Consider the following 25,102-nt stretch of genomic DNA (forward strand, 5'->3'; position numbering starts at 1 on the left):
TCTTTCCTTCTTTCCCTCCTTTCTTACTTCCCTCCCTCCTTATTTCCTTCTCTCCCTCTTTTCCTCCTTTCTTTCTTCCTTCCTTCCTTCCTTCCTTCCTTCCTTCCTTCCTTCCTTCCTTCCTTCCTTCCTTCCTTCTTTCCTTCTTTCTTTCTTTCTTTCTTTCTTTCTTTCTTTCTTTCTGTGCAGATCTGCACATTCCCCCCACCCCACCCCAGCTAGCAATCCAAACGAATCCAGTGGCACCTTTAAGATCAAGGTTTATTCAGGTACAAGCTCTTCCTCCTCTGTGAGGGCAGATCTGCACTGTCTGGGGTGTGGCCTAATATGCTAATGAGTTTCTGCTGTTGGGTGTGGCCTATTATGCTAATGAGTTCCTGCTGGGCTTTTTCTACAAAAAGAGCCCTGAACAGGATCAGAAATTCTCAATACAAGAGACTGAAGGACTGCCTTCCCCCATATCGTCTAGTTCACCAGTTAAGATCTTCTTCTGAATAATTTTTTTTGTGTTGGTGCCTCAGTTTAGGAATTCCTTTACCCTTGAGGCTTACCTGGCTCCTACTTTCTTTTTCTATAGGTACCAAGCCTAAATATTTCTCTTCACCCAGGTATTTAGCTAAGTGGAGACCTCTTTTTAGCTGTTTTATTGTCTTCTCCCTTACTAGGGACTATTTTATCCATATCTGTCATGATCTGGGCTGTGCCACCAGAGGCCTACTACGCCCAAGGAGCCTGGCTAGCAGGAGGGGAGATTGGACCTACAAACCTGAAAAGGCCTTGGGAAGTTTTGGCACCGATTTTAACCAATAGGGAACATAAGAACATAAGAACATAAGAGATGCCAATGTTGGATCAGGCCAAAGGCCCATCCAGTCCAACACTCTGTATCACACAGTGGCCAGAAATACCAGTGCCATCAGGAGGTCCACCAGTGGGGCCAGGACACCAGAAGCCATCCCACTGTTGACCCCCCCAAGCACCAAGATGACAGAGCATCACTTGCCCCAGAGTCCCTATCTATACCTTGTAGCTAATAGCCACTGATGGACCTCTGCTCCATACGCTTATCTAATTCCCTTTTGAATCCGTCCATGCTTATAGCCGCCACCACTTCCTGTGGCAGTGAATTCCAAGTGTTAATCACTCTTTGGGTGAAAAAGTACTTCCTTTTATCCGTTCTAACCCGACTGCTCAGCAATTTCATGGAGTGCCCACGAGTTCTTGTATTGTGAGAAGAAGAGGGCTGGGGAATATAAGAACTGGTACAAGAGGAAAAGCTGTTCTTCTTCCCAGGGAACAGGGCCAGAAGAGAGGCTGCTGTGGAGAAGAAACTCTCATCCTGAGGGAAGGGTGAGTAGTCTAAGGTCACTTAAAATAGTGAGCTAGGAACAGTATATATTTAGACGTGTTAGGACATTTGATTTCTTTTCTTTACTTACGGTTATTATTCCTGCACATTGTTTGTTTGACCTCCTATAAAATAAACCATTTTCATTGTTCACTCTGCCTGGTCCTCATGCTCATTTTGGCTAAAAGGGAGGTCTAAAGGCCTGGGAGGGTGCTCTGGGCCTTCTCAAAGGAGCCTGAAACCAGAGTGGTAGCAGCATCAGGTGACACCCCACTTAAGCCATGACAATATCGCTTTAGACTGCCTAGGCTTACCAACTGTGCCCGGGGGGCGGGTAACCCCCCGCTTCGGAGCCCCCGATCCCCGCCCTGGCGAGATCGGGGTCCGGGGGGAATCCCGCCCCCGAAGCTGCGTCACCGGATGTAGTGTGCAACGCGCATCCCGGCAGCGCGCATCCCGGCAACTCCCGGCAGGGAAAGAAGACTACCCCGCCGGTGAGTACAAAGAATTTGGCAACCCTAAGACTGCCCTATTTGTTTCATGTGCTTTATGCTTTCATGCCCAGCTTCTTCTTATTGACATGCCCTTCTCTATTTATTTAATTGATTTGGCTGTTTTATTGTTTGTGTTTTATTGCCTTGTTTTTACTCCTTGCTGTATTTTGTATTTTTTAGTTGTGATTCACTTCAAGCAGGTCTGGAGAGGCAGTGTACAACTATTATTATTTATTTATTGTATGGCAGAGTTACAGACAGGAAGCATATAATAATAAAAAATATGTAACCACTTTTGAAGTATAAAAGGAGGAGGCGGCGATTAGATTTATACCCTGCCCTTCAGTCAGAGTCTCAGAGTGGCTCACAATCCCTTTCCCTTCCCCTCCTCACAACAGACACCCAGTGAGGTAGGTGGGGCTGAGAGAGCTCTTTCGAGGACTGCCCTTGAGAGAACAGCTCTGAAAGAACTTGTGACTGACCCAAGGTCACCCAGCTGGCTGCATACGGAGGAGTGGGGAATCAAACCTGGTTCTCCAGGATTAGAGTCCGCACTCATAACCACTACACCAGAGAGAACTGCTGGCTGAGAATTTAGAATCCCTGGGATATTGTTAGTCCCACTATCACAGGCACCATGGCACCCTCCTATGTATTTTCTGGTGCCCTCCTCCTGCCTGAATCTTGGGAATAAAACCCAAGATTCTTGAATGTAATGGAAAAAACAGAAAGCTTTAAGTTGTGCCTTAGGACTGACTAACAAAGCACTATAGTAATCTTGGGTAGACATGACACAGAAGTGCACCTATTACGCTGCCTTCAACTCTGTAGAGTAGGTTACAATGGCACAAATTCTTTCAGGATTCTAGTGAGAGCAACACCAGTCACAACCACCTCTGGTTAGATTTACACATCAAACCAGCCTGTTAAGTACAACAGCATGCAACAACAGCAATAGCTACCAATCAAGTGAAAGTGCACAAAATGCAACAGCATGTTACCTCACGCAGAGGAATTAAGAACACAAAGTGAAGCTATTTGTGGACTGGTTAGTCACTCACAGGTAGAGAGCATGTCTGGTCTTCTCAGGGATGACGAAGAGATCGTTCGCACCCGCCCTCTTGCCTAGCATTGATCCTGCTGCAATTGAAGACTGTAGAAACAAGCTGCATTTGAGGGATAGTATCTCTCTGGGTTTCTCCCTCCCTGGATTGGTCTGAGTCCCCATTGGCTAGATGGTCCATGTTTAAATAAAAAATATTTCTGTTGCTTTCAATAAGCAGGCAAAAAGTCCAGGTACACCAGTCTTTGTAACCAATTCTTCTGTTCTTGTCTGGCCACATTTGTCCAGACAAGCTTACTTTCACATGAACATAAAGCAAATGCCTAAGCACGAATAAGCCATTCCGAACCACTCCTGTTCCATCCTCTTCCTGATTATTTTTTGCATGCTGCTTCAAGCACCATTCTAATTATTGCTTTGGGTAAGGTATACCTCATTTTTTGCAGATATTCATACGCAGGGACTCCCAAAGAATGAACTTCTGAACATTGGCCAATTGAACCAAAAATAGCCTAACCAGCCTGTCACTTCCAGATGAGGATAATCAACCTCAGTGTGGGGAATTCTCCTGGAATTACAACTGATCGCCAGAAAACAGAAATCAGTTCTCCTGGATGAGATGGCAGATTCAGATAGCATGCAATCTAAGAGAAACTGGAGTCATAGAGTGGTGACAGAGGGTGGATGCTCCTTCTCCATAGAGACTAGTCCTTTCCACACTTGGATCTCATCCTGAGTTCAACTCACGACACAGTACCTTGCATTTATCCCTGGTTATAACAGCATCCGTTTATCCTGGGAAAAGTGTGGTGCCAAACTGGGGTGACCTCAATGTAATGTGGAAACAAAAAAATACCTCGAGAATTACAGGCGTGAACTCAAGTGTAGTGTAGAAGGTAAATTTGGAGACAGGATTGAACCAGGATTAAGGTCTAGTGTGGAATCACATGAGAAACTGATCAATCATCACCCGTAAAGACAGTAAAGGCAGACTGGGGCCTGAGACAAGGATGGAACTTCTGTTGGCTGGTGTACTACTTTGGATCTTCAGAGTGATTTTTGTCCTTAACGCTGAGAAAAACCTGACGAGGATTTTGAGAAGTTCTTTAGGTTGAGTGGAACATATTTTGATAGCAACCCGTTAGACTAACTCAAATATTTAGGATAAGTAGTTCGTATGATAGAAAGAACACATGTATATAGGAGCCTAAAAATGAGATGGAAGAAAAAGATGAGGGAAGTGACATGAGTCAGAACATTTGAATTTAAAATAGGAGGGTATAGTTCAAAAAAAATTGGTTGGATATTTTCTTTTTAAGTGCATGAAAATCTACCTGCTAGATTTTGGCTGTGGTCACTCATCCACTTTCAATCTACTTTCAATCTACTCTCTAACTGGATTTTGCAAGTTCACGCAGTAAAAATCCAGTTGGAAAGTGCACTGAAAGTGGATTATTTAGTATGTGTGACTGCAGCCTTTCTCTGTTTTCTTACCAGCTCAAGTTTTAAAATGATGCTCAACCCAATTAAACTGTTCCTGAACTTGTCCTAAAGATATTGCTATCCTTGGCAGGGGGGAATCATTTCTACTAGAGGAAATGCTCAATTTGTATCTTGGCCTCTTTGTAACTGATGCAGTTGCATGCCTACACATTCGAGAAATGTGTTAATCAGACAAATATTTGTTCTCTAGCCAAGCTCATCTTGTCCTGCTATTTAAAAGACTTCAGTAGAGTCAGGATGCTCAGTTGGTGTCAACTCAATAACAGACCATGATGACATCATTGACCTAAGATTAGGAGTGCCTGGCAGAGCTGCGCATATGAAAAGATCTCTGAATGGTACTCATCGGCTGTAGTCCAAGAAATCTGAACACTTGTTAAGAAATTGCCAGCAAAGTAAATCTTTAGCAAAAGAATGTTAAAATGCTGCTTGAAGTATTTTTATTCCTTTCAAGACTAATTCTATTTTCAGAATTGTATGAAAATCAGTATTAAATAGGTATGTGTACACACACACACACAGAGAGAGAGAGAGTTACAGATGAGAAGCTGTCTCTGCCTTCCATGGGAAACCAATGCAGATACTCAATGGAAAACAGTGCTGAACATGTGATGTGCTTAACAGATGATAAATTGATACCACTGGTGTGTCTTTATTCTGATGGTGATAAATTCATTATTGCTTGACTGAATGAGATGGTTATCACAGACAGCTATAGTAGTTATCATGTGATACAGCGGGGGCTCTCATTTCTTATTCCTCCAGTGTTTGCTTAATAGAATGCTTTGTTCTTCCTGTGCTGTCAAGCCGCAACTGACTCATAGCAGGCCCAGGACCATGGGGTTTTCAAGGCAAGAGACGAGCAGAGGTGATCTTCTTTTGCCTTCCTTTGCATAGCAACCCCGGTTTTCTGTGGGCTCCCATTCAAATACTAACTATGGCTAATCTTACTCAGTTTCCAAGCTCTGATGAGCTCGGGCTAGTCAGGAGGAGGAGGAGGAGAAGACGATGAAGAAGAAGAAGAAGAAAAGTTGGATTTATACCCTGCCTTTAACCCAGAGCCTCAGAGCAGCTTACAATCCTTCCTTTCCCCACAACAGGCACCCTGTGAGGTAGGTGGGCTGAGAGAGCTCTGAGAGAATTGCTCTTGAGAGAACAGCTCTGAGAGAACTTGTGACTGACCCAAGGTCACCCAGAGTTTGAACAGAAGAATTGGTTACAAAGACTGGTGTACCTGGACTTTTTGCCTGCTTCTTGAAAGCAACAGAAATATTTCTGTGGAGGAGTAGGGAATCAAACTCAGTTCTCCAGATTAGCATCTGCTGTTCTTAACCACTAAACTACCAGGAAGTCCCATTTTATACAATAGGACTTACTTCCAGGAAAGTACTTGAACGATTGCAGCCAAAACCTCTTAGTTAAAGCCTAGATAAAAAGTGATGTTCTAACCTGACTCTTAAAGGAAAGCAAGGAAAGGAAAGAACTATACCCAAAAAGAGGGGAAGCCAATACAAATTGTTCCACACATGTGCAATAGGATCCCTGTATGCAGCCCCTGATGATAACCTGTCTGTTTTGGACCAGCTGGAGTTTCTGAATAGTTTTCAAAGGCAGCCCAGCATAAAGCATGTTATAACTGGGAGCTGTAAGCCAGGATCCAGCAGCACCTCCAGTCTATGAACCTGCTCCTTCATGGGGAGTGCACCTCCCTCTAGGACAGGCTAACTTCTCAGTCATTGAGCATCTTTGTTATTGACCAGTAGACAAGTAGAACCTCAGGCTTGTTTGGACTGAACTTCACTTTATTTGCCCTCATACCTTTTCCAGGCACATCTTCAGGACCTACCTGATGCAGGTGATAAGGCTGAAATAAAGTTGGGGGTCATCCACATACTGGTTGCACTGCACTTCCAGTCCTGGACAATCTCTTCCAGTAGTTTCATGTAAACTTTAAGCAGTACAAGGGACAAGATGGATCCTCCCAGGGCTCCATAGCGTAAATGCCATGGGGCCAAGCAGCAGTCCCCCAGTACCAAGGAAGAGCAGAAGAACCAGAGCACGGTGCCTTCCCCTTCCAACTCAGCCAGCTTCTCTAGAAGGCTATTGTGGTTAATCATATTGAAAGCTGCCAAGAAGTCCAGGAGAATCAAGGGGGACACACTTGTTACCCTCCCAATGAAAATCATCAGTCATCAGCATGATACAGATCCTAAACGAAGGCTTGAATCTGGAAAGAAATTGGTTTAGATAATCTGTTTCCTTTAAGACCTCATGAAGCTGTATAGCCACCACCCACAACTTGCTCAAGAATGGAATGTTGGCCACCAGATGATAGCTGTTTATGTCAGTCTGGTCCAGAGATGCCCTCTTCAGGAGGTATTTTACCATTTCTTTCAAAGTGTACAGATCTATACTCTTCTACAGAGAGGATATTACTTTCTGGGCTCCCCTTGACCAACCCAGCCTGGCTTAATAGGGCAAGCCTAGACTTGGTAGGCCACACATTTTTAAGCAGCTTCTCCACTTCATCAGACCTCAACAACTGTAGTTCATCCATGCAACTATTATTTATTATTTTATTTTATTTTTGGGATTTATATCCCGCCCTACCCATACGGCCCAGGGCGGCTAGAATCAGATTGTGTTCTGATTACATCTTGAGATTTAATTGAACCAACCTTGGCATCTAAGTTGCGGCCAATGTGAGCAATTTTATTCACAAAAGGGGGCAATAGAGTCACAATGAGCCTGTGTGTTTTCTGGGTCAGCATCCTTACGGACTGGGATTTCTGGGTCAGCATCCTTACGGACTGGGATGGTAGCCTATTCGCAACTCACAAAAGCTCTGCCAGATGGCTCTGTGCAGACTCAATAGTCATGAAAAAGTGAGTTCATTTCACTGCCTCAGCAACTGCACAATAAAAGGCACAATACTGTGCTCTCATTTGTATTCAGTCACATTCTTTTTGAGTTTCCCTCCACTCTAACCTTCTGCCATCATCTCAAATTCCTCAGTAAACCAAGAACATTCCAGATTCCACAGGAGGGTACAGGGCACGCAGGGGGAATTCTGTTCACATTCCATCCCGTTCATCTCTGCATTCCACAGCCCAACCAGGAACACTAACCCTGCTAACCAGAAAATCCCCAAGAAACACCAGGAAGCTCCCTCAATCCATCAGCATTCTGGAGCACACCTTCCTAACAGCCTCACACCTTTGAATTAAGTCTAAACCCCTCCAGGTAACTGTCTGTCAATGACAAAGGTAAAGTGGAAAATTCCATTTCAAAAACATTGCTCCTTGTCCCCAGAGAAGGAAAAATCAAGTGTATGCCCTGTTATGTGTGTAGGGGCTAGAATGTCCTCAGACAGCCCTGTGGTTGTTGTGGCCACCATGAAGTTCAGAGATGGTCTCATCAGGTTGATCTCAGCATGAATGCCAAAGTCCCCAAGGATAACAAAACTTGGGGTCCTCAACACTAACGCACCCCAGCCCCCAGCCCAGACATTCATACATCAGCCCAACCCAAACATTCATATGAAAGAATATCCCATGGTCAGGATGCCTAAGAAAGAGCCAGTGTGATGTAGTGATTAGAGTGTCAGAGTAGGTTTGAATCCCTACTCTGCCATTGAAGCTTGCTGGGTGACCTTAGCCAGTACACACTCTCAGCCTAACCTACCTCACAGCATTGTCATGGGGATAAAATGGAGGATAGGAGAATGATGTAAGCCATTTTGGGTCCCCATCAGGGTGGAAGGTGGGGTATAAATAAGTCCTCCAGCATTTTGTCCTCTTCGTTGTCTACCCTCCTGGCATCCTTGTCTGGACTGCTGTTTTATCTACCTCATACAGAAGTCTAAACACCATACTAAATTTGTTTTGTTCATTCTTAGGAACTTGCTTGACAGCACATCTCTTGCTTTTGCCAAACAATGATGGATGGATTTTTATAAAAGGGGCATTCAAGCTTTCTGATGCAAACATTGTGAACATTTTTTTTGAAAACATGCTCTCCCAGGATGATCAACCCTCTAGGCTATGACAGAAACAGAGTGGAAGTAATTTGCAGTTATTTAGGATGAAGTATTTTATGCCACAAAATATATATGGGATGATACAAGTAGATGTTCCTAAGGTACTGAAAATGGGACATATGATATCACTTATGTCAAAATCTGCTTTTGAGGTTCTCGATATAAGAAAGGCACATGCTTACATTACCATTTTATTCTTCATGTGGTTTTGATATGCCCACTCATTTTTCACTGCACTGTTCCAGAGAGCTACAGTGGATGATTAACAAAGAGATTTTTAACTTTTGAATATACCTACTTATTAGTTGTTTAAGGCATGCTCCATGCTGGCAGAAAACCACAGGGAACATGGAAAGCTGTTTCCATTCTTCAAGCCATTGTGCTTAACTTGAAAGGTAAAGAGAATGGGTGACCTGTAGAGAAGGCAGTTGCAAAATACTGAAAGAGATGAGCTGAAAGGACGCAAAGCTTGTAATGTCAAGGGAAAATGGGCATGATAAAATGGTAATTGCGGGCCGGCATGAAAGGAATGAAAGGGGAATTCAGTCCAATTAGTTTTTACTTTCCAATCCATAAAAAAACTTGGTGAACTGGATTTTTTGGTCAGGATTCTGCAGAACTTTTTACTGAGGGAAGGAGACCATTTTATGCCCTTCTCCCTTCTTCACTCCAGCCCCCTGACCCACATAGTTATTTCTTTCATGTGATTTCTATGACCCCAGGAACAACCTTTCTCTGGAGGTCAGAAGGAGCTGCAAGAACAAAGACACCTGCAGGAAAACATTCTGAGCTTTCTGTGCATGGATGTTTGGATGCAAGCCATGACTCTTATGTGCACAAAAAACGATCCCTGTCAAATCTTCCTTCTTGCTACATCAAGAGGTGATCTCAGTATTGCCATACTATCCTGCAAGGTCTCCTAACACTCAGCATCACCTTTTCATAGGGTGCAGAGGGTCACGGGAAAGAGGGAAACTGATTGACATAACTTTTGTGAACTTGGGTCATTCATGAGAGTATTGAATCCAGTTCTATGTGGGAACCGATGAAAAAAACCTAGTTGGAAATAACATGGTAGAAAACTGGTCCATGCTCTTAAGCATTGGCAGGGCTTTTTTTGTAGAAAAAGCCCAGCAGGAACGAATTAGCATAATAGGCCACACCCAACAACAGAAACTAATTAGCATAATAGGCCACACCCCTGACCGCACAGTGCATTAGCATATTAGGCCACACCCTGTGCCTTCTCTTGGCTTGCCCAGGCGCCCCATGGCTACGGGGAGCATGGGCAAGCCGGCCTTTGGACAAGCCAGGGAAGGCATGGGGAGGCATTTAAATGCCTCCCCAGTCCTTCCAGGGGGCCGCCTGGCCCACCCGCCTCAGAGTCACTGGGGGATCACTCTCCAGGCCTTCCCTCTGTAGCTACACACACAGCGGTTTTGGCTGTAGTTGGCGTGGCCAACTCTGAAGCCAGCCGGAACTCCGTTCCTGTGCATTCCTGAAAAAATAGTGCTGAGCATTGGAATGATAAACAAAGGTATAAAGTACAGCACACTTTTTTTTGGCTTCTATTTATTTTTTAAAAAGAAAAGCAATAGAAGAGAGTAGTTTGAATTCAGACACCAAGATTGCTTATTTCTTTGCTTATTCTGAGAGAACCTGTTGAACAGTTCAGCAAACCTGCCAGTTTACGAATGCCAGCACAACACAAAGATCGATGGGAGAAGGCACAAAAAGTTCCTTTCTCCGGCTTGCTTCTTCCTTTACGTCAATGGACTGTAACTTAGTGGAGGCAGTTTACTTAACAAACTAGGCCGAATGCCATCTACATGACACATGATCTACCCCTTTCTCTTCTCTCATAGAAGCAGGGCAATTTCTGCAACAGAACAACATGTACCAACTCTCTTGTTTGTGTTTACCATACGTGAAGGATCATCCACTGCACTGTTCTGGTCTGGTAAGGATTATGTTCCTTTGGTTCACGTCCCAGTGCTCTTGGCAAAGGGGAATGACCTTCTTTCCTTGGGCTACTTTGTGATTCTGCCTGACACTACTTCACAAATTTTATTGTCACCTGCTGTAATTTGAATGAAAAGGCAACTTAAAAAAAAGCAAACTCACAATGTCTTGATTTTCCTAGATAACATTAACCATGAAGAATACCGAAATCAAGTCATAATAAAACACAGCTTTGGAACTCTTAACCGTGAAGCACATGAAGCTGCCTTATAATGAATCAGACCACTGCTCCATCAGAGTCAGTATTGTCTACTGAGACTGACCACGGCCCTGGGATTGACCTAGGGACCTTCTGCACGGCAAGCTCTGCCACTGAGCCATGGCTCCTCCCTTAACCAAGGACTATTGAATGAGTAAAGGAGAGACAATCAACATGGCCTCTCGGGGATTTCATGATGACAATGAAGCCCCCTGTGGTGAATGGTTGAGGTTTTCCAGTGTCATTGAATTGACAGAGCAGGCAGCACCGAGGTCAGAATTATCAAACTGCTCAGAACCTAAAGACGAGAGGGCAGAGTTGCAGAGTTGTCTAGAGAGGAACCGAAGAAACAGCTGCGGAGGAGCAAAGGAAACTGAAACTTGACAAGAGAGCAGCCAAATTAAATAGCAGGGAGATGGGAGATTTATTTATTTAAAACATTTATTGGCTGCCTTTCTTCCTTACCGAACTCAAGGTGACTTACAATACAAGTAAAACAATTATTTTAAAAAACAAAATAACAACAATATAAATAAAACAACAATTATAAATAACGCCTAAAAGGTCACAATTTAGAAAACTCCAATTAGGACTGTCAATAAATAAAAAATATCAGTCAAATGCAGTCAGTTCTAAATAAAACTGTCTTCAACGGTCTCCTGAAGATCAACAGTGAGGGGGCCCTGGGGAGGTTGTTCCATAACTGTGGTGCTGCCCCCGAAAATGCTGCCTCTCATGTGCCCACTGGAGGTGGGGAAGAGGATAAGACCAGGGGTATAAATGAGTCAGAGGGATGAGGGGAAGAAAAGGCTGGAGAGATGAGTCTGAGAGCTGAAGGAAAATCGGGCTAGTTGTCAGGAGCAAACAGCTGCAATGGTGCAAACAGTTTGAAATAATCCACTAAATCGTTGGCTTCTAGCCTGTGGTATATTTACTTATTGCAGAAGTCAGAAACTCAGACTGTAAGGTTCAGTCAGACATGATGGAATTGGAGTGAGAGTGGGGCAAGAGGGTGAAGTCCATTGCACTTCCTGTTTCTGTGCATCTCCCATTCCCTCTGAAATACAGCTATCCCCGACGGCCCAGGACATGATAACTTTTCCGTCTGGCTTTATCACCAGCATACTTTCCCAAGACCACTTGACTACACAAAAAATTACAGGGGGAAGCAACATTGGACTGATGCCTCAAAATGTTTGTATGAATCAATCTTGAGTGAAGCCAGGGACATCTACTAAGTCCATGAAAACATGAGCTAGGGTTTCTAGATACCCTTATTTCAAAGGTTCAGACACCACTGCTCAATTTTTATAATGTTTATGGTTTTTAAAATCATTTTTATCTGGCAATCCAAATAGGGAGAGACAGTGCTATGGCATCGTGCCATATCATAGGTCTGCAGGGCAAACTATTGTCTCTGAGAAGATGTGCACTGGAATGCAGAAACACCTTTTTCCTGTGCTAGGTTGGGATGCTATTCATTGACATTTCTCTGAGAATGAGGGCATGGTCTCTTTTTTCTGTTACATGCTGAATGCCAGGGGTCATTTCGTAGAAAAAGAGCTAGGGGAACTCATTAGCATAACTCATTAGCATACGCCACACCCCTTGACATCAGGGGCCCGGCGGTGGACCTGCAAGGCCAGCGGGAGTGCGAGGAAGCCCCACCAAGGCCCTCCCTGGCCCCAGGCAGGCAGGGGTGGGGAGAGGCGGGGAGGAAGCAACTTACCCTCCCTCTTCTCCTGCCTCCTCCTGGCTGAATGAGGGCTGGAAGCGGGGCAGCTGGAAGCAGGGGGCAGGGCTTCATCATGTGCCCCGCCCCCCTGCACCTCACCCAGGGGAACTGTGTTCCCCCACGTTCCCCCCCGAAATGACCTCTGCTGAATGCTCAACCACCATATTATGAACTGTCAACAATTTTCAAGCAACTTAGCAGACAATCTAGGATGGTATGGGGCTACTTGCGTCGCATGATACAGATTATCTAAGGATTCTAAATAGTTTTCTGTAGTGATTGCCAACCATGTCTTACATCACTGCCACTCAAATGACATCCTACATTGTACAGTATGGTGCAGCCATGCTGTGATTCCCCAAGGTGAAGTGTCATCTGCAGAATTTTCTTCTGCAAAAGTAAACGTTTCATCCACACAGTTTATCATGAGTTAGTCTAATGTCCCTTAAAAAGTTTCATAAGGAGGTGTCGCTGATCCCCTGTCCTACTGCCCTCTCCAGAGCTCTTGTATGACATGTGAACCTTACTAGATGATTCAACCAAGATTTATTACAGAGCCTGAGCATACTGCTATAACTTGGGCCTAGTTCCCAGGGGAAAGGCAACAGCTGTGTCTTTGCTTTGGCTCTGCCGGCAAACTGCTGAATTTATACTGAATCTTATTCAGAAGGACTTTTCTGATGTTTTACATGAACTTAAAGTGCAATATAAATGCACATATTGTGATTGCGCATTGCAAGGGAAATTGGTAGTTGAGGATATGCTATTTTGCACCATTATTGATTTACTAATTGAGCATCTGAAACATATCTGAAGGAGTCCAGGATTCTTTGGAATACAGTATGAGTATCAATTACAACAAATTTTCATGCGATCTGATTTTCAATGCAAAAGTTGCTGCTTCAGGGGACTCCAAAAATTATAAAAAGACTCCTGTCTGCTCTTTCTTTCATGCATTTCTGCATCTGTTTCGAACCATTGTTTTCCTGATTTTTTTAAACTCCTCACTGCATGATCATAACCCATCAGGGATCACTCAGTAGCTTTTTCTTTATGCCTCACTTCATGATTTCAGTCAGGGATCCCATAGTGACTTTCAGCTGGATCCAGCAAAGTCTAGTATAGTTGCATATGACTAATTGGGACAGAATATGTGTGGGGAACATATTCAGATGTGCATCAGAATGAGCAAACTGGTCCCCAGTTAATCAAATATATATGATTGGATCAAGTGGAAAATGCCAGTTTCAGCAAAGGGACTGCATTCTTTTGCCCCTACCCCTTGATACCAACCCATTGCAAACTGTTTTACATCCCTTCGTAAAAGTCAGAGCAAAAAAATTGCAGGAAAGGATGGGTGTGCATCATGGAGAACATAAACATTTGCAGAACATGCTCCCCTACGCTGTTTCCCCGAAAGTAAGACCTACCCCAAAAATAAGCCCTAGCAGGATTTCTATGCATACCACAAATGCATAGAAATTTTCCTCAAGAAGACACACTAGGACTTATACCACATAGTGTGTCTTCTTGAGGAAAAATAAATATAAGACAGTGTCTTATTTTCGGGGAAACACGGTATTTGAGTTCAGCATTCAAGAAAACTTTTCTAGAGCATATTAATAAAATTACTATAGCTCTCTGAGTAAACAAAAGCAGGCAGACAAAAACTCTTCATATCACACTGTCATTTTAGGGTAATAAACTAAGGATAACAAGCTCAGGATTGACTTCAACATTATCAGACTTCATTTCTCATTGTATGCAGCAGATTATGTTTTATCTTTTCCAAATGAACTAGCTGCAAATGTGTAATGTGCATTACGCTAACATTCCCCTTTCCTTTTCCACTGACAGGATAAATGTAGAATCTCTATAACAAATATTAGCACATCTAGCACATTATTCTATAATTGGTCCATGTTTATTTAAAAGACATACATATGCCTAGCCTTTAACAGCCTAATTGTTCGCGGGGTAGGGCGGGGTAGAAATACTCGAATAAATAAAATAAAATAAAAAATTTATAAGATATGTCTCACCACCTGTAAATATTGAAGTATACCATATTTTCAAATAACCTTGAAAGTCATATGCCAACATGGGCAACAGCCAAAAGGGTATGGTTCATGACTCACAGCCTGGTGACCTATGTTAGCCAGCCCAGTGAACCAGAACCTGCCCAGGATACATTTCTTTGCTTGTTTTGTTTGAATTGTATTCCTCAAATTGGTTGGGTGGGGTGTTGGTTTTAGAAATTTTTATAAGGTACTTTGGGTCCCTTTCAGGGAGAATAACAGTAAAGAAATGCATAAATAAATAAATGAATAAATAAATATTTTGCTGCCTTGGTATTAGATCAAATATCAATGCTAGGTATACAGTATGTTCAGGCAACTTTAAGGCACCAAGGCATTCCCCACCCCCCAAAGGTTTTCCCAGCAACCTTAAAATCAACCAAACTGTATGGAGAGCCATTCTATACCAGCTACTTCCAGCACAGCCAGGAGCCCATGAGTTTAATGTTCAGCGGCATCACCAGTGTATCATTTATTTATTCATTTATTGTTTGTTTTTTGTATTTTTATTCTACCCCTTTGCTGGAAATTGGGGCTCAGGGCAGTTAACAACATAAATGCAAAACATAAATAAAAATACAAATATTCTATAGAACAATTTAATACACTGGCACTTGGGCATGATAATCAGAGAAGCTCATAGTAGGCCCAGTAAGATTGCCTTAATAGAATGCCTGGAGGAATAATTCAGTCTTACAGGACCTGTGGAACCTATACAGCTCCTGCAGTGCACGAGTCTGTTTATGTGGAGCATTTCACCAGGTTGGGGCCATGATTGAAAAAGCCCTTGTTCTGGACAAAGTTAAATGAGCTACCGAAGAGCCAAACACCACCAGAAGTCCATGTGAAGTAGAATGCAAGGACCACAGGAGTTTGGAATGGGAGAGGCGGCCCTTATAATATGACAGTCCTAGATAGTTTAGGGCTTTAAAGGTTAAAATCAACACCATTAATTTGAACTGGAAACCAGCGCAGCTGCTTGAGAAGAGAAGAGATTGGATTTATATCCTGCCCTTCACTTGGAGTCTCAGAGCAGCTTACAAACTCCTTTCCCTTCCCCTCCCCACAACAGACACCCTGTGAGGTAGGTGAGGCTGAGAGAGCTCTTTCAAGATCTGCTCTTTCAAGAACAGCTTTGACAGAACTATGGCTTGTCCAAGAAAGTAGGCTGAATATGTGCAGACCACAATGTATCATTCTGGACAACCTGAAGTTTCCAAAGCATCTTCAGGTGCAGCCCTGCATCAAGCAAATGACAATAGTCTAATCTGGAGGTGAACTTTGCATGAATCACTGTCACAACACCGGAATCAATCATTAACTTGACAACAAACTGGTACTGAAGGGGATTCCAGAATTACAATTTCCACACAGAAGCCACAAAAATCATGCACATGTGATGGATCTTCTCGTGATGTTTATAAAAGCCATTAACCATTAGACTCAAGCTAAGTTTGTGGCAGCTTCCATGCTACTGCCACAACAGTTGTTTTCTCTTAAATATAAATGGAAGTATAACAGCATAACAATTTCAGGAAAGTTCATAAGCATAATGCTTTCTGATAGGTACAGTTCTTCTTTCTCTAAAGTTCCTTAAATAGACCTAGCCACAAAGGCTTATTTTGTCACTCGCCACTTAGGCTAACTTCCACAAAGAATACAGATTTCTCTCTTCCTTCACACTCTTCACCCGCTCAACTCTCTTCTCTCTCACACACACACACTGAAGCCCACACCCTCTAAGGTACAACTACCATCCAATCATAACACACTTCAATCACCCATCCAACCCCCTCTTTCTTACACAAAAGGCCTACATTTTAACCCACGGCAGCATAGATATAAAACCCAACATTAAGTCACAGAAATAAAATATACACAAAATATTTACATAGTGAAACACCACAGTAGCTCTTTTCACAAATTTACTTCTTTGTAGTTCACCTCACAGCAAATCTGGACACCAAAAATCTGGGAAACAGTTGTATGATATAGGACTCATCTTGTATTTTTAATGGTCAGAGATCTTTACAATGAAGACATTGAACTCCATCCACAGACTATTAATTTGCTAGTGCTGCATGGGAATTTTGCACTTTGAAAGTGGACATAATTAGTAGGTAGGGCGAAGTATTTTTCCTCCAGCTAGTTCAGGGCAGTGTAGCAATAAAGAAGTTTCTGGCTAGAAAAGTTCCTGAATGAAAAGCTTCCTTTTCATCCTTTCCAACAATAGTCCATGGTTTGTTCAGATCCTTAAGAAGGAGATAAAAATGCCACATTTAATTAAATCAGTTGTTTAAGGGATATTTTGGAGGACATAAGAAAAGGGCAACTTTAGACCTAAATGTATTGAGGACCAGACTTCATGTAAATACCTGGGATATAATTACTCACGGGAAAGAGAGAAGGAAAAGCCTTACAACAAATGTTAAAACATCTTTTTGTTTGTCTGACAAATGCTGATAATCTGAGAAGGCTCATGGGGCTATATTTATCCCTCACAAAGGATGCTTTAATGTTTTTAAAAATTCCATTTATTCAACATAGTTCCTGTTTGAGAAAAAAGGGAAAAAATAAACATTTGTAGAAAATCCACAATAACTCCTTCAAAAATTCTCAAAATATATCTCACCCTCATTTTAAATTCCTTTGGGACTAAGTCTGCTTCAAAGGAAACAGTGTTTGCAAAGGTTAAGATCCAAACAAGTTTCCTGTGCAAACAGTTTTATGTGTCTTTATTTGAAGGTTTAAGCGCTTTCTTCATTTTAGGTGGAATGTTTTGAGGAGCATCAGCACAGGAACAGACATAAAGGGTACGGAAAACTAAGGAAAACCTGTTCCATGTTAAGGCCACTTTATAAATCAGCACAGTCGAGGTGTTTCTGGACTGTACCACTTCAGGCTGCAGGGGGGAGTCCACATATGTTTGAACACTCCAGAAGAATAGCAGCACAATCCACAGCTCAGGATTAAAAATGAATGTAGCTGGACAATTAGACACTCTGAATTGGGAATAGAGTTGCCAGCTCCGGGTTGGGAAATACCTGGAGATGTTGGGGGCAGAGCCTGAGGAGCAGGGGTCATTTCGTAGAAAAAGAGCTAGGGGGACTCATTAGCATAACTCATTAGCATATGCCACACCCCCTGACATCACCGGAAGTGTGTCCTCCCCACAGCCGGCGGTGACCTCCAGCGGGCACCAGCAGGGAGCTCCAGGCCCCGCCCTCCCGCACCTCACCCAGGGGGATGGCGTCCCCCCGCGTCCCCCCCCAAATGACCCCTGCTGAGGAGGGACTTCAGTGGGGTATAGTGCCATAGAGTCCACCTTCCAAAGCTGCCATTTACTCTAGGTGAACTGTTGTCAATTGCCTGAAGAACACTTGTAATAGTGGGATATCTCCAGTCACCACCTGGAGGTTGGCAAGCCTAATCTGGGGACTCCAACACTTGCCAGTACCAGACAGTAGAACACAATTTTATTAAACAGGTTTAATTTAATTAACTATGCACTCCAGGCTTTTCCTCTTCTCTCCTCAGGAAGTACTTCTGATCCAACCAGGCTTCCCTTTGACCCATGAACCAGGCACTGTTCTCACATAGCCCAGCAGGCAACAGCTCCCTAGCGAGTGCTGGCTGGAACTCTCTGTCAGTCAAAATCCAACCATTTCCTTAACACACCACAAAAGATTGGGGTGGGTGGCTGGAGTGAGAGAGAGTACTATTCTTAGGAGACACCAATACACTTTAAACAGGACTTAATTTGAGCCATTGTTCACTATGACTTCACCTTTGCACCTCCAATCAGTTTTAGAAACAAAAGCAAACTTGAAAATACAAAGTAGATTTCACTCACCAATGAATAAAAGGTTCGAGATAAGGGCTTTCACATCAGGGAGTATTTTTTCTTATCGTATTTTTTGTATTGAGACACCCCCCCCCCCAAGTAAACACTATCTTTAAAGCAGCTTCCTCAATGCAGTGCTACTGAAGGGGGGAGGCAAGGGGGACAAATTTGGGGGATCATAGTCACTCTGGGAGTCAGGTAATTGGGTATGTCATGTGATTTGGCTTCATGTAATGTTGGGGTTTTGTCTGGGTATATGAAGGTAAACTCATAAGTAACCTTTACCTAGCTGCCCATGAAGTCTCTGGCTACCCTGCTTCAAGTGCAAATCTCTGCCTTGTTTCCATCTGAGATTGGTCTGTTAGTGAGACTACAAGAGTGGTTTTTGATTTTAAGTCTGCTGCTTTTTCCCTCTGCAAATGTCTCTGTAGCTTCCATCCTGTTCCTTTGAACTCTGTGACAGTGTTGCGGCTTCAAGATTAAAAATAGATACACAACATGAGTGTTGTTGCATGTCTCGGTTATTCTGTTTTACAAAGATCAAAAAGGGTATCTGTACATCTGGAAATATGAAGACCCGTTATTACCAGGAGCGCATCTCACCACACAACCCTCTTGTTTCTCCTCATTCACCAAATATCATGGAATGAGCTCTAATTAGTATTATCCTCATGCTTTAATTTCCTCAAGCCTCTGAGAATTACAAGGGAAGCTAGAAGAAGTGCACCCAGAGCCAAGAGTAAGTTCAAGTCATACACAGAAAACAAATTGCAAAGTAGGTACACCAAGGAGATTTTCATCTCCATTTGGATTAATCTTTCAATCTCATGCCCTTTCCATGTCCTTTCTCCCCTACTATACTTCTGGAATGCTGACAGACCATCCATAGATGTTCATGAAGCTCAACATACAGAAGCATCATTTAAGGCCAACCTTAGTTGTCAACATTCAGAATACAGAGGTATAGATCAGTGGTTCTGAAACTGAAGTTTCAAACTCAATGCCAGATTATATTGGTTAGGTTCAAGGATGTGTATTTCCCAGTAAGTAACATGATGTGACTTCACATCAGTCTCAGATGATCACGCACAACTATGTTCCTAGCTATGCTGGTAAGACATATGAGGAAACTGATGTAGTTTTCCCATTGATGCAGTTTATTTTCTTTTTTGATGTACTGGTATTTTTTATTTTAGAAAGCCAAGTATAATATAGAGGGGATACAAAATAAAAAGAGGGACTATATACAGTGCAGGATATATAGAACAGAAAAAAGTAAATGTTTCTCCCCAGCATCCCCTTCTATAGGATACAATGGTTCTTGCTTCAAAAATTTTGAATTTTAAGCTTCATAACTAATCTATTTTGCAACTATATTATTAATTTCATCATTATTGTATATTCTATATTATATAATTCATCATTTCTACATACTAGCTATAACTTTTAATATACCAAGGTTTAAAGGAAAGCCTATTGTATATCTTGCATATAATATTAAAAAAAATGTTCAAAATCTACTTCCTCATACATTTATATTCAAAACTTATTCTCATTCTATTTCGGCAGTGTGATATATTTATATTTGTAGCAATACACTTATATGCAATTTTAAAACTATTTCTCATTCTAAATTTGTTTCCTGCTTGCATAATAAACACTCCATCCCTCTTCAAATTTCAAAATTGATATTTCTCAAGTAGGTTGTTAATTTTGCCATTACTGCATAATCGGTAAGTTTATTTTTCCATTCATCTAAGCTTGGACAGATGTCTAATTTTCATTTTGATGCACAGATTATTCCAGCTGCCATCACCATAAATTTTAATAGTTCTTCCAAACCTTTTGGTAATTTGTTGGGCATTTTCCTTTGTAATTTTTGTCTATTTCTCAATATACTTTGGAATTATATACCATCTGAAGAACATTTTATACCAGTTTTCTCTTAACACCTGGCTGGCTGTGAACTTAATTTCTTTTCCCCATAACCATTACCATTGGTTTGCTCTCTGAAATACTGTATCCATTTAATCATATATTTTTTCATTTCTTCTTCTGTTTCTAACTGAAGTAATAACTTGTATATCTACTGTAATAGATTATCTTTTTGTTTTGTAATCAGCTGTTTGAACTCAATCATATCTCTTAAAACTCCACCTTCTGTGATGATATTTTTCTTTAATCTTGAAGCTGACTGGTAATATGTCAACCATTGAATATTAACTCTTCCATCTCTAATGTCTTGCCAGGATTTGAGTTTCCCCTGAGCATTTACCATATTGCCATACATCAGAAAATCATGTAGCAATGAGCTTCCATTGGGATCATAAATGGAGAGTTTGGTGGGTTCAATAAATTTCGATGTGTAAACCATATTCTCAAAAGTCCATCTCTAATTATATTACTTCTTTTTTGTGTTGTGATCGTTTTGGTTGATTTCTTTATCCATAAGTAATTGTGTAAACCTTCATCTAGGTCTGCTGATTCAAGTTTTACTATTCTTTGTCTTGGATTTTTAATCTAATCCACAATCCAAACTAGGCCTGCTGCTCTGTCAGTGTTCTTTCTTCTATGTATATAGGTAGCATTTGGAATAAAAAAAATAGTTTTGGCAATATATTCATTCGATTGCTGAAATTCTACCCAGCCACAAGATTTTTAATTTTTTCCAACTGGATAAGTCTACTAGTATCGATTTCCAAGTCTTTTGATAATTGTTTTTGAAAAGGTTACAATTTTGTCCAGTCACAACTTTTTTATATCCAACACATGTCTATTCTTGAGTATGTTTGATGTCTATCAGAGAAAAATATAAAATCCTCTAGGTATCTTCTAATTTCAGCATTTCCAGATATTAGAATACATTTTTGGTAGTTTCCCACTTTTTTCTGGATCTATACTTCATTGGATCTAAATCTGGATTTTTAATCTAATCCACAATCCAAACTAGGCCTGCTGCTCTGTCAGTGTTCTTTCTTCTATGTATATAGGTAGCATTTGGAATAAAAAAAATAGTTTTGGCAATATATTCATTCGATTGCTGAAATTCTACCCAGCCACAAGATTTTTAATTTTTTCCAACTGGATAAGTCTACTAGTATCGATTTCCAAGTCTTTTGATAATTGTTTTTGAAAAGGTTACAATTTTGTCCAGTCACAACTTTTTTATATCCAACACATGTCTATTCTTGAGTATGTTTGATGTCTATCAGAGAAAAATATAAAATCCTCTAGGTATCTTCTAATTTCAGCATTTCCAGATATTAGAATACATTTTTGGTAGTTTCCCACTTTTTTCTGGATCTATACTTCATTGGATCTAAATCTCCATTCATGTCTCCAGAAACCATTATATTTAATTTAATTTATATTTATAATTATAATTATATTTAATATTAAAACCACAGTTTTAAAAATATCTTGAAGAATTTGACTTTGGCATTGTTTGGTGCATATATTGTTGCTAACGTGCATACCTTGCCTTCTGGGAGTCTCATTTTTAAAATTAAATATCTTTCTTGTATATCTCTTAATTCTTCTATTACTTCTAATTGTGGGTTGTTTTTATAAATAGATACTCCACACTTTTTATTTAGGGCTGAGGCAAGATATACTTTACCTATTTTTTATTATTTAGAATATGTTCATTTTTACGTGAGTTTTTTGTAAACATAAAATATCTGTGTTTTGCTTTTTAAGCTGGTTGAAAAATTTCATATGTTTTGTAGAATTTAGTCCATTAATATTTACTGATACTATTTTTATCCATTTTGTCCTCATGTTGATGCCATGACCACTTCTTTTCCTGAGCTCTTAGATGAACTTTGCTTTGGGTTGCTTGAAGATTTTCCTTCAGTTCCTCCATATCGGTCTTCTGCATGCAGTTCTTCAGCTAATAGCTTGGCTTGTTCTTCTGTTTTGACTACTTTCCTTCCTTTTGGTATGTATACCACTATTGCAAATGGTATTTTCCAGTGATATCTTATTTCTTTCTCTTCTAGAATCTGTCTGAGAAAATCAAAAAAATTTCCTTTTCCTAAGCATGCTTGTTGGTAGATACTAAAATAACTGCACTTCTTTTTCTGCTACTTTTGAGTGGAGATTCTCTTTGCTTCTTTAATATTGCATCTCATGTTTTCTTATGAGTGAAGGAAACCAATATATCTTGTGGTAGCTTATTTTTGAATGCAATATCATGAAAATCTTCTTGTATCTTTAAATAATCTTGAAGCAGGTTGTTAGATCTGCATTAGGTTTCCAAAATTTCAATTCTTTGTCCTGCTTTTTCAGTCTGGGAGTCTATATTTCTAGATAACATATCATTTTCTTTTTGTTTCTCCATCGATGCAGTTTCCAGTGAGGGATGCAGTTTTAAGACGATGGGCATATGCACTTGTACTTGGATGTCAAGTTGCTAGTTCTTAAAAAAGAAGAAGAAAGTAATTAATTTCAAAGCACAGATCCATAGTGAGAATGTGGCTGAATGCTGAGGATACCCACCCATATCTTTTGCCAGAATAGCAAGAGATATAACTAAAGGGATATGTTTAATCTTTTAAAAGGCTGAAGCATAGCAAGCTCCTAGAACTTATAGACTCCACTCCTAATCAATGGGGTTTACTCCTAGGAAAATGGTTTTAGGATTGCAGCCATAGTGTGCTGCTATGGTGTTTCTGAAATATATTGTTACCATACTGTTTTATAATGCAAAGTGGAAAAATAATTGTTCATTTAGTATTGCCTGGGATGGCAGCCATAGAAACTCATAGGCAGATGTCATATCTACTTTGCTTTCAGAGTGGAGAGTTGCTATGTTGCAGGGCAGCTTTTTTTTTAGATTCCAGGCTGCTGACTGTGGCTTTGGAACTAACCCTTTCTGCTTGTGTGTCCATCTGTGCCAGTATAATGCCTGCTCAAAGTGCACATCTGTAAATAAGCTGAATATGACAAAAATATTAAAAATCTCCAGTGCTGTCCTCACTCAAGAAAACTGACTTTGTACAGGCTGCCATGAAACCTCCATCGCCCAGCGAAAGAGGAGAACAAAACAATATGCAATTTAACATCTTAATGGTATCCTTTGGTATTCTGGGAACTGAGATCATATGCTGCGGCATGGGCCTTAGTTATACATATCCAGCATAATTGGTCTTGCAAATCCTTGGTCAGAGAAATATATAAAAGTATATATTATCTTTATTTTGGGATGCCATGCAGAGGTTATTCTGCACATCCAAGACAAGTGCATGACAAAGAGAGAGGGAGGGGAAGAGGTTTGCCACAACAAAGATGATCTTGGCTTGTAAACTCCTCCCAGCTACAAAGACTAGTCCATTGCCCATCACAAATGTGAGAGACAAAGAACTCCACAAAACATGCACTCCTTGCCAACTACATAGTCAGAAACTTCAAAGACAAAATTGCACCATGATTTGGACAGATCAAAAACTCCACAGAGGTTATACTAAAATCAATGGAAAGGTGCCAAAGGTGTCTCAACATCTGTAACTAAGTGCAATGCAATCCTTAATGGAGTTAGTACCCCTCTAAATCCATTAAATTTAATGGACTTAAAAGGGTGCAACTCTGTTTAGGATTGTACATCAGATTCTTTATTAGGATTTACAAGGGTTTAACGTCTGTTTAGGATTGCACTGCTAGAAGGGTGTGATGCTCCTTAGGATTGCAAGGCTTGTTTATTTAAATGGAACATTGCAAGTAAATGCACTTAAGGACTGCAGCTTTACAAGTATTCTCCCCCCCTCCTGGCTTCAGATTCTCATTTCACTTAGCCGAAATTTGTCAGAATCAATAAGGTGTTATATAAATCTTTGTTTTCAAAATCCCTATTTGCTGTTGTCAATTAAATATGCAGTAGAAAAATAACATTGATTTCTGTTCTTTGGTTTGTAAGGTACCAAGGGTGTCCAAGCAGGGCCTATAGCAACAAGACTCTCACAAACTCTGCAGAGAGAAGAAGAGGAGGAGGAGGAGGAGGAGGAGGAGATTGGATTTCTACCCCGCCCTTCACTACCCAAAGGAGTCTCAGAGTGGTTTACAAACTCCTTTCCCTTCCCCTCCCCACAACAGACACCCTGTGAGGTAGGTGGGGCTGAGAGAGCCCTGACAGAAACTGCTCTTTTTCAAGAACAGCTGTGCCAGAACTATGGCTTGCCCAAGGTCATCCAGCCAGGTGCAAGTGGAGGAATGGGGAATCAAACCTGGTTCTCCCAGATTAGAGTCCGCGCACTTAACCACCATACTGGCTATTAGGGCCACTAGACAAGATTTCCTTTGAGCCTCCTTTCACATTTGGAATAATGCGCACAAGATGCTTGATCAGAGCAGGCGAGCTGCTACTATTCCCCAGGAAATCCTTTTAAAATTATTCATAATATGGAAGAAATGGACATGGAGATTTCCTTTCCTCTCCCTTTCTCATCATACTAGAAATTAAGGTAATCTAGCAAAAGGGATGGGCACTACAGTTTGGGCAAACAAAAGCAAGAGTCCACTTGCAGAATTCTCTGACACAAGATTTACAGTAAAACAAAATTCCAGTAGCATCTTAATGGCCAATGATCCCTACCTCCTCCAGTATAAGCTTTTGTGAATCAAAGCTCACTTCATCAGCTACTACGACGGTCATCTGACAAAGTGAGCTTTGACTCACAAAGGCTTATACCCTTGAAAAAAATTGTTGGTCTTTCAAGATGCTACTGGACTCAGACTTTGCTACTGACTAACATGGTTACCCACCTGGAACTTTTGAGATGT

This window comes from Gekko japonicus, unplaced genomic scaffold (genome assembly GCF_001447785.1).
Source record: "Gekko japonicus isolate JY-2015 unplaced genomic scaffold, Gekko_japonicus_V1.1 scaffold28, whole genome shotgun sequence".
NCBI classification, from domain to species: domain Eukaryota; kingdom Metazoa; phylum Chordata; class Lepidosauria; order Squamata; family Gekkonidae; genus Gekko; species Gekko japonicus.